General features: G+C 50.0%; 1 protein-coding gene across 1 annotated transcript in view; it reads left to right on the top strand.

Annotated features, from left to right (window-relative positions):
- The window catches only part of LOC137641694 (serine-rich adhesin for platelets-like), a 289845-nt gene that overhangs the window by 55776 nt on the left and 219805 nt on the right, over positions 1 to 14264 (top strand). The gene's annotated exons all lie outside the window — the stretch shown is intronic.

The following is a 14264-nucleotide window of genomic DNA, read 5'->3' as shown; positions in this document are numbered from 1 at the left end:
ATGGCAACATATTGATCCCAGCCTGGGACCGTGAGTTTAAGCTGTTCACTGGGGAGGCCATTGCTTTGTTTGGGCACCACATTGGATGGTTGGGCTTACCCGGCTGACATTCTGGTGAATATTTATTCGGATGATATTGCAACTGAAACCAAGCACTTTTACCTTTATATTATTTAGTGACTTTTGGTGTTGCTTGCCTGAAGGTACAAACTATGCTTCTATAGTTTACTGTTTTCTTGTTATGACTCCTTATGATTTTTGCAACCCACTACTTAGTTTTCCTATTTGGAGGACTGCAGTATACATCATATTGCCATTGCAAGGAACACCGTGGCATATCTTTGAGCACCAACTTTGGTGTACAGTACTGTGCATATCATGGTCTGGAGCAATATGATTCTTCCAGTCGAGCAGAACAGTTATTCATCTCCATTCTGGATTATTGGTTGATGACTATAAATGAACCATTTACTGTAAATAATTTCTGTACTTTACTTTGATCTGTTTTTTATTACTGACTTTCTATTTTGGCCTAATAGTTAAGCAACATCATCATTGATGGCTTGTGTAAAACTGTGGGTTGTTCCCTATACAATACTGAGCTAAGAAACTTTCAACTTTTGTCAAGAACTTATTTTTAACTTCACTAAGGAGGAATTGGGTTAGACATGGTAAACTATAAATGACTGAATGCTTTTGATACAATTTGTTAGGTAGTTGTGTTTTTTTTTTTTTTCTTTTTATATTTATTAACAAGTATTTGAGTTTCAATTTTAATCCTTTTTGCATATCAGTTTAGAATGCAAGAGGTGTAATTGAAAAAAAATATGTATTTGTAGAGAATCCCTCTTTAGATATAAGTATGAGGTTATTTATTGACATCACAGTTGAATACATTCCTTAATGTAAGACAAGATCAGGTAACATAGTTTATGTATTTTCAATATTAAACTTACCCGATGATCATATAGCTGTCAGCTCTGCTGCCCGACAGAAAGACCTACGGGCGGAATACGCCAGCGATCGCTATACAGGTGGGGGTGTACATCAACAGCGCCATCTGTCGAGTAGGTACTCAAGTACTCTATGTCAACACAGAACCAATTTTCTCTCTGACGTGCCACCGGCAAGACCTACTGAATACGCTCTTGTTTTCTGGATTGATTTTCACGTTATTTGGTGAAGTATTCATCTCTAGTTATTAGCTATCGCTGTGCAGAAGTTATCTTCAATACTTCCTTGCATTCTTTTTTGGATTTGGATTATTTGTTGACGACTTGGATAGATTTTGAATTCCCCCCTTTGACTAATTCAAGATGTCTGACCCTTCTCAAGTCCCCAAGTACAGGAAATGTAGCGCTAGGGACTGTTCAAGGCGTCTTCCGAAGGCCTCTATCGATCCGCACACCGTTTGTTCCAATTGTAGGGGTAAAGCCTGTCAATTGGAAGATCGGTGTGAGGAATGCGCTGGGCTTTCGGAATTCGGGTTTCAAGAATTCCTGAAATATGCACGTAGGCTAGAGAAGGATAAGATCAGGAGGAGTTCGTCTCGCTCAATTGATTTTTCCTCTCCCCATGCCCCTCAACCTATTCCTTCCCCTGTAGTGGTTGCACCCGACCCCCCTGCTAGCTCTCATCAACCTTCAATGGCGGATATGATGCGTGCCATTCAGGCTCTAGGTGAGAGAGTCGAGTCATTGGCCAATGACCGCAATCAACTCATGGCTGACGTCAGAGAGTTGAAAGGTAAAAGTGCAGTGGGAAGTGAAGTGAGTGTCAGTGCAGTGAAAAGTGTCAGTGTTTCGCATGAGGGTGCGTCTGTTCGTGCCTGTCGTCCTCCCAGTCCGGGACCTCTTGCAAGCTCCCAAGCCCAGGGGAGAAGCAATGTCGTACGACCAAAGGGTTCGACAGGCTTTAATCAGCGTACAGACGTACCCTCCGTGGTTTCGGACGTATCTTACCGAGATCGTCCCACCCACAAGAAGACGAGTGAGCCCATTCATTCCTCGTCTGCGGAAGAGGTTTCTAGACAGAAACGTTGGACCAAGGTCTCACGGCCTCTTAAACATAAGGTCCCTTCCGAGCTAGTCCAACGGCCCAGATGTAGCCACTGGGTCAGTTCGGACTCGCTGCAGTCCTCCGACGACTGCACACCTCCCAAGAGAGGCAAAGTGGTACCGCAACAGGCAGTAACTCCATCTGTTGCCGCACCCGCTGTTTTAGACCCTCAGTCACAACGGACAGTAGCTCCGTCTGTTGCCGCTTTTGTAGACCCTAGTGGTCTTTACTGCAGTCTATGCAGACTCAGTTAGCTGCGGTTATGCAGGAGTTTCGTGCGGAAAATGTTGACACTGCTCCCGTTAGCCTACAACCTGCCACGGTTGTGCGCCCAGCACACGCTGAGGCTGCCTGCTCCCACACTCCGGCTGCGGAGAAGGTTGACGCTGCACCCGTTAGCCTACAACCTGCCACGGTTGTGCGCCCAGCAGACGCTGAGGCTGCCTGCTCCCACACTCCGGCTGTGAGAGCTCCTCCACCCATGCGCAGTCGACCCTGCCAGACGCATGCTGACGCTCACAGACGCACGGAGCACTCCGTTGCCGTGCGTGAGCTACCACAACAACAGGAGGGTGGAGTTAGGCTGCCGTGTTTTGACGCGGTGCGTCAGCCTCCGCAACCCACGGTGGTCTCCGCTATCCTTCCACAGTCGGGAGTAGACTGTTTGCGCACCCACTCAGCTTTGGTTGTTGCCAGTTCTCAGACTGACCAACAGTGGCATGATGTTGGGTCCAGTGCAGCCACGCATGCACCCGTGCTGCCGGACTCAGCCGTCCAGCCCACTCCGTTGCCTCTTCCTCCTCAACATTCAGACGATGGTATCTCTGATGATGACGAAGCTGCACATCTTGACGACCAATCGGACATCGAAGAACCCAAGACCACGCCTCCCTCCTTAGACTTTAGGAAAGTGCTTGCGCTCTTTAAGGATTTATATCCAGACCAGTTTGTGTCTGCAGCACCACGCTCGCCTCCCTCTGAGTTCGCTTTAGGCATGCAGTCAGCAGCTCCTGCCTTTACGAAGCTCGTACTCGCTCGCTCGTCCAAGAGAGCTTTAAGAGTTCTGGGAGAGTGGTTGCAGTCCAAGAAGCAAATGGGGAAGACATCCTTCATGTTTCCCCCGGTCAAGCTTGCTTCCAGATCTAGCGTCTGGTATGCCACGGGAGAAGTTCTCGGCTTGGGAGTTCCTGCCTCTGCCCAGGGCGACTTCTCAAGTCTGGTAGACTCTCCCCGCAGGCTGGCTATGAGACGCTCCAAGATTTGCTGGACCCCTTCGGACATGGACCATCTTATGAAGGGAGTTTTCCGCGCTTTCGAGGTCTTTAACTTCCTGGACTGGTGTTTGGGAGCTTTGAGCAGGAAGACCTCCCCTTCTGATAAGGATACTTCCATGCTCATCATGTCCTGCATGGACAAAGCCATTAGGGATGGGTCTAGTGAGCTTGCGGCTTCTTTCGTGTCTGGGGTACTCAAGAAGCGAGATCACCTTTGCTCCTTCTTGTCAGCTGGAGTCACCCCATGTCAAAAGTCGGAGCTGATGTTTGCTCCACTCTCGAAGTGTCTCTTCCCTGAAGAGTTGATCAAGGAGATTGCTGCCTCCTTGATCCAGAAAGACACCCATGACCTGGTGGCGTCATCCGCACGCAAAGTCACCCCTTTGCCCTCCGTATCTAGACCTAGGATGGACACTCCAGCGTCAAGGTTCATTCCGCCCTTTCGTGGCAGAGCCTCCAGCAGAGGAGGTGCTCGTGCCGGAAATCAACGTGGGAGCAAGAAGAAGGGTTCCAAGTCCTCTAGAGGCAGAGTCTGACTGCCACCTTCTTCAGACAGCAGTGGGAGCCAGGCTCAAGAACTACTGGCAGGCCTGGGAGAACAGGGGCGCAGATGTACAGTCTGTGAAGTTACTCAGGGAGGGGTACAAGATTCCATTCTTGCGCAAGCCCCCTCTAGCAACGACTCCCATCAACCTCTCTCCCAGGTACAGAGAGGAGGAAAAGAGGCTAGCTTTACAGCAAGAGGTGTCTCTCTTACTACAAAAGGGAGCGGTAGTCATAGTCCGGGACCATCAATCCCCGGGCTTCTACAACCGCCTCTTCTTAGTGCCGAAGAAGACAGGAGGGTGGAGACCGGTGCTAGACGTCAGTTCTCTGAATGTCTTTGTCACAAAGCAGACGTTCACCATGGAGACGACAAAGTCGGTTCTAGCATCGGTCAGGAAGGAAGACTGGATGGTCTCGTTAGACCTAAAGGACGCGTACTTTCACGTCCCCATCCACCCAGATTCCCAACCTTTTCTAAGGTTCGTGTTCGGGAAGGTTGTATACCAGTTCCAAGCCCTGTGCTTTGGCCTAAGCACGGCACCTCTAGTTTTTACCAAACTGATGAGGAATATTGCCAAATTCCTGCATTTAGCAAACATCAGAGCCTCCCTCTATTTGGACGAGCTGCGTCAAGTCGTCGCTGTCTGGAGAATCTACAGTGGACTCTAGATCTGACCAAGGAATTGGGTCTCCTGGTCAATACAGAAAAGTCCCAACTCGTCCCATCCCAAACTATAGTTTACCTAGGAATGGAGATTCAGAGTCAAGCTTTTCGGGCTTTTCCGTCGGCCCCCAGAATCAGTCAAGCCCAAGAATGCATCCAGTCCATGCTGAAGAAGGACCGGTGTTCAGTCAGGCAGTGGATGAGTCTGATAGGGACGCTTTCATCACTGGACCAGTTCATCGCGTTAGGGAGACTCCACCTTCGCCCCCTTCAATTTCACTTAGCTGCTCACTGGAGAAAGGACAAGACGCTAGAAGCGATCTCAGTTCCTATTTCCGAGAAGATGAAGTCGTCACTGACTTGGTGGAAGAACAACATTCTCCTCAGGGAGGGTCTGCCACTGGCTGTTCAGACCCCCGACCACCTTCTCTTCTCGGACGCATCGGACACGGGCTGGGGTGCGACGTTGGACGGTCGGGAATGCTCGGGCACGTGGAATGCGGTTCAAAGCGAGTTACACATCAACTGCAAGGAGCTACTGGCAGTTCATCTGGCCTTGAGAAGCTTCAAGTCCCTCCTTCTAGGCAAGGTGGTGGAGGTGAACTCCGACAACACCACAGCACTGGCGTACATCTCCAAGCAAGGAGGGACTCATTCGATGAAGTTGTACAAGATCGCAAGGGACCTCCTCACCTGGTCAAGAGATCGAAACATATCCCTTGTAACGAGGTTCATTCAAGGCGACATGAATGTCATGGCAGACCGCCTCAGCCGGAAGGGTCAAATCATCCCAACAGAGTGGACCCTTCACAAGAATGTATGCAACAAACTATGGGCATTGTGGGGCCAACCCACCATAGATCTGTTCGCAACCTCGATGACCAAGAGGCTCCCAAATTATTGTTCACCGATTCTGGACCCAGCAGCAGTTCACATAGATGCCTTTCTTCTGGATTGGTCCCATCTAGACCTTTATGCGTTCCCCCCGTTCAAGATTGTCAACAGAGTACTGCAGAAGTTCGCCTCTCACGAAGGGACACGGTTGACGTTGGTTGCTCCCCTCTGGCCCGCGAGAGAATGGTTCACCGAGGTACTGCAATGGCTAGTAGACGTTCCCAGAACACTTCCTCTAAGAGTGGACCTTCTGCGTCAGCCGCATGTAAAGAAGGTACACCCAAGCCTCCACGCTCTTCGTCTGACTGCCTTCAGACTATCGAAAGACTCTCGAGAGCTAGAGGCTTTTCGAAGGAGGCAGCCAGAGCGATTGCTAGAGCTAGGAGGACATCCACTCTCAAAGTCTACCAGTCGAAGTGGGAAGTCTTCCGAAGTTGGTGCAAGTCCAAATCAGTATCCTCAACCAGTACCTCTGTAACTCAGATAGCTGACTTCCTGTTATACCTAAGGAAGGAAAGATCCCTTTCAGCTCCCACGATCAAGGGTTACAGAAGCATGTTGGCAGCAGTCTTCCGTCACAGAGGCTTAGATCTGTCTAACAACAAAGATCTACAGGACCTCCTTAAGTCTTTTGAGACCACGAAGGAGCGTCGGTTGGCCACACGAGGTTGGAACTTAGACGTGGTACTAAGATTCCTTATGTCAGCAAGGTTCGAGCCACTTCAATCAGCCTCTTTTAAAGATCTCACTTTGAAAACTCTTTTCCTCGTCTGCTTAGCAACAGCTAAAAGAGTCAGTGAGATACACACCTTCAGCAGGAACATTGGATTTACATCTGAAACGGCTACATGTTCCTTACAGCTTGGTTTTTTAGCCAAAAACGAACTTCCTTCTCGTCCTTGGCCCAAATCGTTCGAAATTCCAAGCCTTGCTAGTTTGGTTGGAAATGAACAAGAAAGAGTACTATGCCCAGTAAGAGCTCTTAAGTACTATTTGAAACGGACTAAGCCATTACGTGGACAATCAGAAGCTTTATGGTGTGCCATTAAGAAACCTTCTTTACCAATGTCGAAGAATGCAGTTTCTTATTATATCAGACTTTTAATTCGAGAAGCTCATTCCCATCTGAATGAGGAGGACCATGCTTTGCTGAAGGTAAGGACACATGAAGTTAGAGCTGTCGCAACTTCAGTGGCCTTCAAACAAAACAGATCTCTGCAGAGTGTAATGGATGCAACCTATTGGAGAAGCAAGTCAGTGTTCGCATCATTTTACCTTAAAGATGTCCAGTCTCTTTACGAGAACTGCTACACCCTGGGACCATTCGTAGCAGCGAGTGCAGTAGTGGGTGAGGGCTCAGCCACTACATTCCCATAATCCCATAACCTTTTTTAATCTTTCTCTTGAAATGCTTTTTATTGTTGTTTTTTGGGTTGTCCGGAAGGCTAAGAAGCCTTTCGCATCCTGGTTGATTTGGCGGGTGGTCAAATTCTTTCTTGAGAAGCGCCTAGATTAGAGGTTGTGATGAGGTCCTTTAGTATGGGTTGCAGCCCTTCATACTTCAGCTCCTAGGAGTCGCTCAGCATCCTGTGAGGATCGCGAGGCTCAGTAAGGAAGACGTACTTAAAAAGGCAGAGTAATTGTTCAAGTCGACTTCCTTACCAGGTACTTATTAATTTTATGTTTGTTATTTTGAATAACTGCTAAAATGAAATACGGAATACTTAGCTCTTAAGGTTAACATATATGCTGGTCTCTACCCACCCCCCTGGGTGTGAATCAGCTATATGATCATCGGGTAAGTTTAATATTGAAAAATGTTATTTTCATTAGTAAAATAAATTTTTGAATATACTTACCCGATGATCATAAATTAAAGGACCCACCCTTCCTCCCCAATAGAGACCCAGTGGACCGAGGAGAAAATTGGTTCTGTGTTGACATAGAGTACTTGAGTACCTACTCGACAGATGGCGCTGTTGATGTACACCCCCACCTGTATAGCGATCGCTGGCGTATTCCGCCCGTAGGTTTTTCTGTCGGGCAGCAGAGCTGACAGCTATATGATCATCGGGTAAGTATATTCAAAAATTTATTTTACTAATGAAAATAACATATTTTAGAACACGATTTGATGAGTCAGACTGCCAGTAAATGAGTGCTTTAGATGATTGTCTAGGTCAGATCACCATTATTGCAAGGTTATAAGTTTCCTTTGAAGTATACAATCCCATTTAAATCTAGTCACCAATCTTCAAAGCAAGAAGTGTAGTTGTACCCATCTGTTTTTGGGTATATAGATATAATTTTTAGTCAGTTCTAGGTAGTCTTTTGAGCTTGTGTTTAAGACCAGTACCATTCCTTTATCAAGAGGTTATTTGTCAAAGAAACTAAGTCATGCTCTGGCAGGGTTGGGAAGGCTTTCTGCCCTCATTATGTTATAGAACTTTGTGCTAAAATTATGATAGGCATTTTAAACTACAGGAAATACAGTACTTTATGCACAGTATCTATTTCTACGCAATATGTAGAATAAGTAGGGTCGTGTTCTCTTAGATTTTGCCTGTCAGTTTCGCTTGTATGACTTATTTAGAAAACAGGTCGGAATTCATTTCGCTCATCAATTTTTTTTCAGTAATGCATTGTTTTGTGAAAGGTGCAAGTAGAAAGGAATTCTTCCACTTGTGAAAAATTTAAATCTTCCTAGATCATTCAATGCTTTTGCAAACTTTAAAGTAGTAATGAGGTTGTGTGATTGGATGTGTTGCACTGAGGTTAATAACATGCAGGTTTGTTCATTTACAATGTACAGTACCGGTATAGAGAGGAGCCTTATTGTGTTATTGTGCATTTTTATGGTCAAAGTTGGTATGTTTTGAGTAATCTGAATTATCTTTTCTCATTCTTATTGCAATTGTTTCAGTGAAGGACTGGCTCCTTAAAGGTTAGAATAATTTACAATTGTTCCGTAACCGAAATACAAACCACGCTATTTACAAAGGGTATTACTTTTAGCGTAGCTGAAATGGCGAGCCATTAGAATTTAACGAGGGTGTATTACCCCCGCGCTAGTTAGCGGGGGGGTAGGGGAGTGGTAGCTAGCTACCCCTCCTCACCCTCACACACAGGTGAATACTCACTTTCACTTTTGGCTCGGACTGTGACAGACGTCTCTGTCTTGGTCCTCGCTTGGCAGCCATTGTCTGTTTTGTCTTTACTTAATCGCTTACTTTTCTTTTACTCAATATATATGTAAACATGTTTTCATGTTTGTATATATATTTGAGTATAGAAATAAGTAAGTTTCCTTTTCAGATGTGTGTGTGTAGTGTACGATATCTACGTGGAGGCCTCGGCAGTTAGGCCACCACGGCGTATTTTATGGGTGGCGATCGAGTTTGACTTATGTCTTTCTCTCTCTCTCTCTCTCTTGAGGTCGTTCACCCTTTTACTACTTGTTACTACGCCCTTGTAGCCTAGCTTCCTTTCCGTGTGGAGGGTTGCTACGCGTACGTTTGTATCAATTAGTTATGAATCTAATTGTAGTTGTTTTTTTTTTTTTTTTCAGCTTGTAGAACGATTCCTTTCGGGGTTTTCGTTCTTTCTTTAGTGTTCATTCATTTTTTAATTACATAATTACATAGTTACATAATTATAATTGTTATAATTCTGTTTTGGTTACAGCTCTCCTTCCGCGAGTGCAAGTGGTTGTGAGGGCACGTGCCTGTTGTGTAATTCTTGTTCCTTTCCCTCGGGATTCCTCTTCGGAGCCTTCCCGGGGGAATGAATGTGTACTAATATTATTTGTTTTATTTTTTTACAGTTACCGATCTAGTTCGTTTCTGTAATATAGCAACGGTGTGAGCTGTCTGGTTGAGTCCTGGGGATTCGGCTGTTGCTGCCTCCCCCCTTGTATTTTCGTCAGGGGCGTGTCTCCTTCTACTGGTAGTACTCCCGTGTCGACGGACAGCTCTCCAGTTCATTTTAGAACAGTCAGGAGGCTTGCCTCCTTGGGCGGATAACTTTCCTTCCGAGGGAAGTTTTTCCTGTCCAGGCTTGAGTTTTTCCCCTTTTGGGGGGTTCTTCTCTTGCCTTTTTTTCGTGCGACTATGCTCTTGGTGCTGAGCGGTCGCACCTGCAGTTTCGCTCAAGGGGCTGGGCAACTGCAGGAGCTCCTCTTCGGAGGATTGCTCCTTTTAGGTCACTGGCTGACCAGTCTCTTCCTCGAAGTGTTTCTCTTTCGTTCGCGAGAGAGTACACTCATAGAGACTCCTCTTCGGAGGTTTCTTCTGTTGCTGTTGCTGTTGGCCTCCCTCGCCGTAAGGCCCTCCGTCCGCCTCGTCGTAAGGGCCTCTCATCTCCCTATAAGGGTGCTTGAGGCGCCCTTTTGGATCTCGATCTTCCGCCTTGGTGCAGATGGACAGCAGTCTGATCTCGTCTTCCGACGGGCAACGGTCTTCCCGACGGACAACGGTCTGCCCGACGGACAGCGGTCTTCCGACGGACATCAGTCTCCCGGCGGACAACGATTCCTTCGGGGCAAAGGGTTGCCCCCACGGGGGTTCTTCCCTTGCGTGTCAGGGTTTCCCTGCGCGCCCTTCTGCTCATCAGCGCTCTCCTGTTCGTCAGCGCTTTCAAGATGATCTTCCCTGCGGTTCCTGTTACGTGCCCTGTGCGCCCACGTTCGCCCTCGCGATCTAGAACTTCGGTTCAGGTCGGGGTCAAGGACTTCTTCTTTGCGCAGGCTTCCACGCGTAGCCTTCTGCTCGCCAGCGATCATCAGCTCGCCAGCGATCATCAGCTCGTCAGCGATCATCAGCTCGCCAGCGATCATCAGCTCGCCAGCGATCTCCGGATCACCCACGTGTGTTACAGCTGGCACGCCAACGTTCTCCAACACTTCTGAAGGAACATGGTTCGCCAGCTACTAGCTCACCTGCGCATGCTGATCGCCATCGCGCGACCCTCAACTGCGGATGCTGATCGCCATCGCGCGACCCTCAACTGCGGATGCTGATCGCCATCGCGCGACCCTCAACTGCGGATGCTGATCGCCATCGCGCGACCCTCAACTGCGGATGCTGATCGCCATCGCGCGACCCTCAACTGAGGATGCTGATCGCCATCGCGCGACCCTCAACTGCGGATGCTGATCGCCATCGCGCGACCCTCAACTGCGGATGCTGATCGCCATCGCGCGACCCTCAACTGCGGATGCTGATCGCCATCGCGCGACCCTCAACTGCGGATGCTGATCGCCATCGCGCGACCCTCAACTGCAGATGCTGATTACGCATGCTGCTCCTCATCGCACAACCCTGAACGATCGCCCTCCTGCGGATGCTGATCACCATCGCACCCTTTCACGCGATCATTCTCCTGCGCATGCTGCTCGCCATCGCACAACCCTGCACGATTGCCCGCTTACGCATGCTGCTCCTCATCGCACAACCCTGAACGATCGCCCTCCTGCGGATGCTGATCACCATCGCACCTTTTCACGCGATCATTCACCTGCGCATGCTGCTCGCCATCGCACAACCCTGCACGATTGCCCGCTTACGCATGCTGCTCCTCATCGCACAACCCTGAACGATCGCCCTCCTGCGGATGCTGATCACCATCGCACCCTTTCACGCGATCATTCACCTACACATGCTGCTCGCCATCGCTTACCATCACGCGGTCATTATCGCCAGCGATCTTCTTCACCTACGCGGCAGCACGATCCCTCGCCGTCACGCCATCGCTTGCGTTCGTCGCCTCGGACACGTGTTCATTTACCTGCCCACTCGCCTGCGCGATCGCTCGCCTGCGCGCCCGCGCGATCGCTCGCCTGCGCGCCCGCGCGACCGCTCGCCTGCGCGCCCGCGCGACCATTCGCCTTTGCGCGACTGTTCGCCTTTGCGCGACTGTTCGCCTTTGCGCGACTGTTCGCCTTTGCGCAACCGTTCGCCCTCGCGCGACCATAGTTCGCGGCGAATTCCACAGCCGGTGGTAGCAGCAGGGACGCGTGCTCCTAGACGGCACTCGGGATCACCTCCATCCAAGCACAGGTTGGTAGTGCAGGACGAAGACAGGTCAGTACAGCATTCTTCCCCACCTTCTTTTCAGGCAGGTACCGTCGGGTCCACTCCAAAGGATCGCCCGATCCCTTTCACCTTAGCGAGGATTTCGGACTCTGTGTCCTTGGAGCAGCAGACATGGTTTGGTCCGCTGGCACGGGCGTTAATGAGGGTTATGAAACCAGTACTCGCCGGCCAGGGTAACAAACCAGCGGCTGTCTCTCCTACGCTGAAGAGAAAGAGAGGAGTGGACTTCGTGGTGACTTCCCCCAGGGCGAAGTTGGTTCCCAAGAGGTCGGTCTCGAGGGTCCCCTCTCCTGTACGAGTACTCTCTCCTTCTCCTGCCTTGGAAGGATTTTTGGCGGGGGGGGCTTTCCGTTCAAGATTTCTCCATCGGACAAGGGGTGACTGCTTACCTCTTCCTCTGGGAGCTTACCAGGTTCTTTCCCTCCTCGGTTACGGCCTGAGGTTTGGTTCAAGGAAACTACAGGAAGATCAAGGGTACTTTCCTCCTCTCGAGCTCAGACACCTTGGCCTTTCGTCGTTAAGTATCTACTTGCGGACAAGCTCGATGTTGTACCATCTGGACGCGCTGACTGAAGGCTTCCTTCGGGTGTCTCATCTGTGGAGGTCGACGACCTCAGACACCCTTCCATCCTTGAGAAGAGTTTTGTCTGTGCCCAAGGACAGAGACTTAGACAGCTGCTGTGCGGAGTAAATCGACTTCCGGTTTCACTCCTCCAAGGCGCTTTCTTCCAGACTCTGCAGGGCTCCAGCGCCCTTTTCTTTCAACCACGTCGGCCTAAGTTATCGGCTACGACAACTGGGACAAGGTGTCCAATTGCAGTTTCCTCCTGTCAGGAACAGATGGCACGGGAGATTCCCCCCGGGGGGGCATAGGCCTAAAAGGAGTTCACGAACTCTAGGATTGCAGGTTTTTTCGCTGGGAGGATGCTTAAGGTTACTCATCCGAATGACAGCTTCCCGATGCCCATTCCCGCACAATCTCTGTGAGTAGCCAAGGATATCGCGCCTGCTGTCTCTGTCAGCGAATTCAGTGTCTCTAAACCTCTATGCCATAGCGTCAGCAGAGTTGCCCGGTTGGGCAGAATGATCCATACCTTAGGCGAAGGTCTTCCTTAGGATCATCGACGGCTTCACCCCCGGTCCCCTCAGTCGATCCTTTCTTGTAAGGAAGGATCTGAGAGGGGATGTCCATAGTCGACCTCTCAGTCCTGATCAAGTTTGTCGAACAAACTTCGGCCAGCGTAGACCAGCAGAATCGATCAGACTGGTAACGAGGCGACAGGACTCCTTTAACCCTGGATCGGAAGGATGGGTACTTTCAGTTTCCATTCCATCCATCTTCCAGGGTGCTCGTCGAATTCAGCCTAGACTGCAAGTTTCCTGCTTATGATGCAGTGTGGCTATCCTGCCGTGGCATAGCAGGTTTGTTTCCCCAGAGAACTCTCCCTGCCTTCCTCTTGGCCGCTCAGGTGCAGGCTTCCGCCTCCTCTGCTGTTTGGAGGGCTGGTCAACTCCGGTAGGCTCGGGTTTCGACCTTCTTCAGCGCCGGGACTAGCTTCCGGAATGTGACCATGAGTGTGGGCTCATGGTATTTTGCTTGGAGCCTTCTCTTCCTCTGCCTCAACATCTGGAGTATCTGGCCATGATTTTGAGTCAACCGCCTTACCACATTGGAAACCCCGCTTCTCGTCCTTCCAGCGAGGTTAAGCAACGTCGGTACTTGGATGGGTGACCACCTGGGGACGCCAGATTCTGTTACCGCATCCTCCGAGCCTTCCTTTCGGTTGACTGTGGCAAGACTGAGGAGAGTCGCAGTACCTGTTCTCAGTCAAGCAGAGCTTTCAGCCCTACCTTGGAACGTTTCCTAGTTCTTCTTTCCTCATTGACCCGTCTATAGTCCGAACGGTCGCCTCAGGATAAGTTCCATGTGGGGCGATCCAAGTCCCGGTGGCTTCAGGCAATGTTTAACCGGACTCCCTGGCCCTATGGGACCAGCGGAACTATTAAACCTGCAATGGGTGTTGACCTATGGAGCCTCTCGATGGTAGTGGATATTCTCGTCCTTTCCCCACATTCTTGATGCGGTTCTCGGACTCGTCAAAGGAAAGGGGGGGGGGGGGGGGGGGCATGTTCCGGTCCAGGCCTATGGTCAAGACTTGAAGGATACCTCTCCATCATTCAGGCAGGCTTAGGGGCCTTAGTCTGGCCCCTCTTCAGATCCTACAGCTCCTGCCGAGTCGCCCCGTTGCGCGTCGACTTCATTCTAACCAGCAGGGGACGCATTTTCACACCTTCACATCTTGCAGTAGAGATACCGGGATGATTGAGATTCTCTCAATACCACCATCGGCTCTCTCATTCCAGGCAGGGGAATGTTTCTCTCAGACTATCCGAGCAGAGCCTCATAGAGAGAGTGTACCTAGGGGTCTTTGACCTTGGGTAACCAGCAAGTGCTGGTCTGGGGGACCTGATCGCGACAGCTTGGAACCTCAAGCTTCCGCTAGTCTTCCCCCCCAGTCTCAGACCCCGAGACTCTGGCAAGATGCATTCCGGTGATGGTGGGACAACTTCGACGCCTGCGTCTTCCCTCCTTTTTGTCTGCGGACAATGGGTCTCAACAAGACCAGGTTGTCTGTCAACCTTTCAATGGGAGAGCTCCACTGGGACTATGCGCAGAACGGTTTCTGGACCCTCTGCTTCCCCTGACGGAACTCCCGGGAGAGCTTCTCCCACGGC

Source organism: Palaemon carinicauda, chromosome 5, assembly GCF_036898095.1.
Source record: "Palaemon carinicauda isolate YSFRI2023 chromosome 5, ASM3689809v2, whole genome shotgun sequence".
Taxonomy (NCBI): domain Eukaryota; kingdom Metazoa; phylum Arthropoda; class Malacostraca; order Decapoda; family Palaemonidae; genus Palaemon; species Palaemon carinicauda.
The sequence above is the reverse complement of the archived record's forward strand: the minus strand, read 5'-3'. Positions and strand labels throughout refer to the sequence as shown.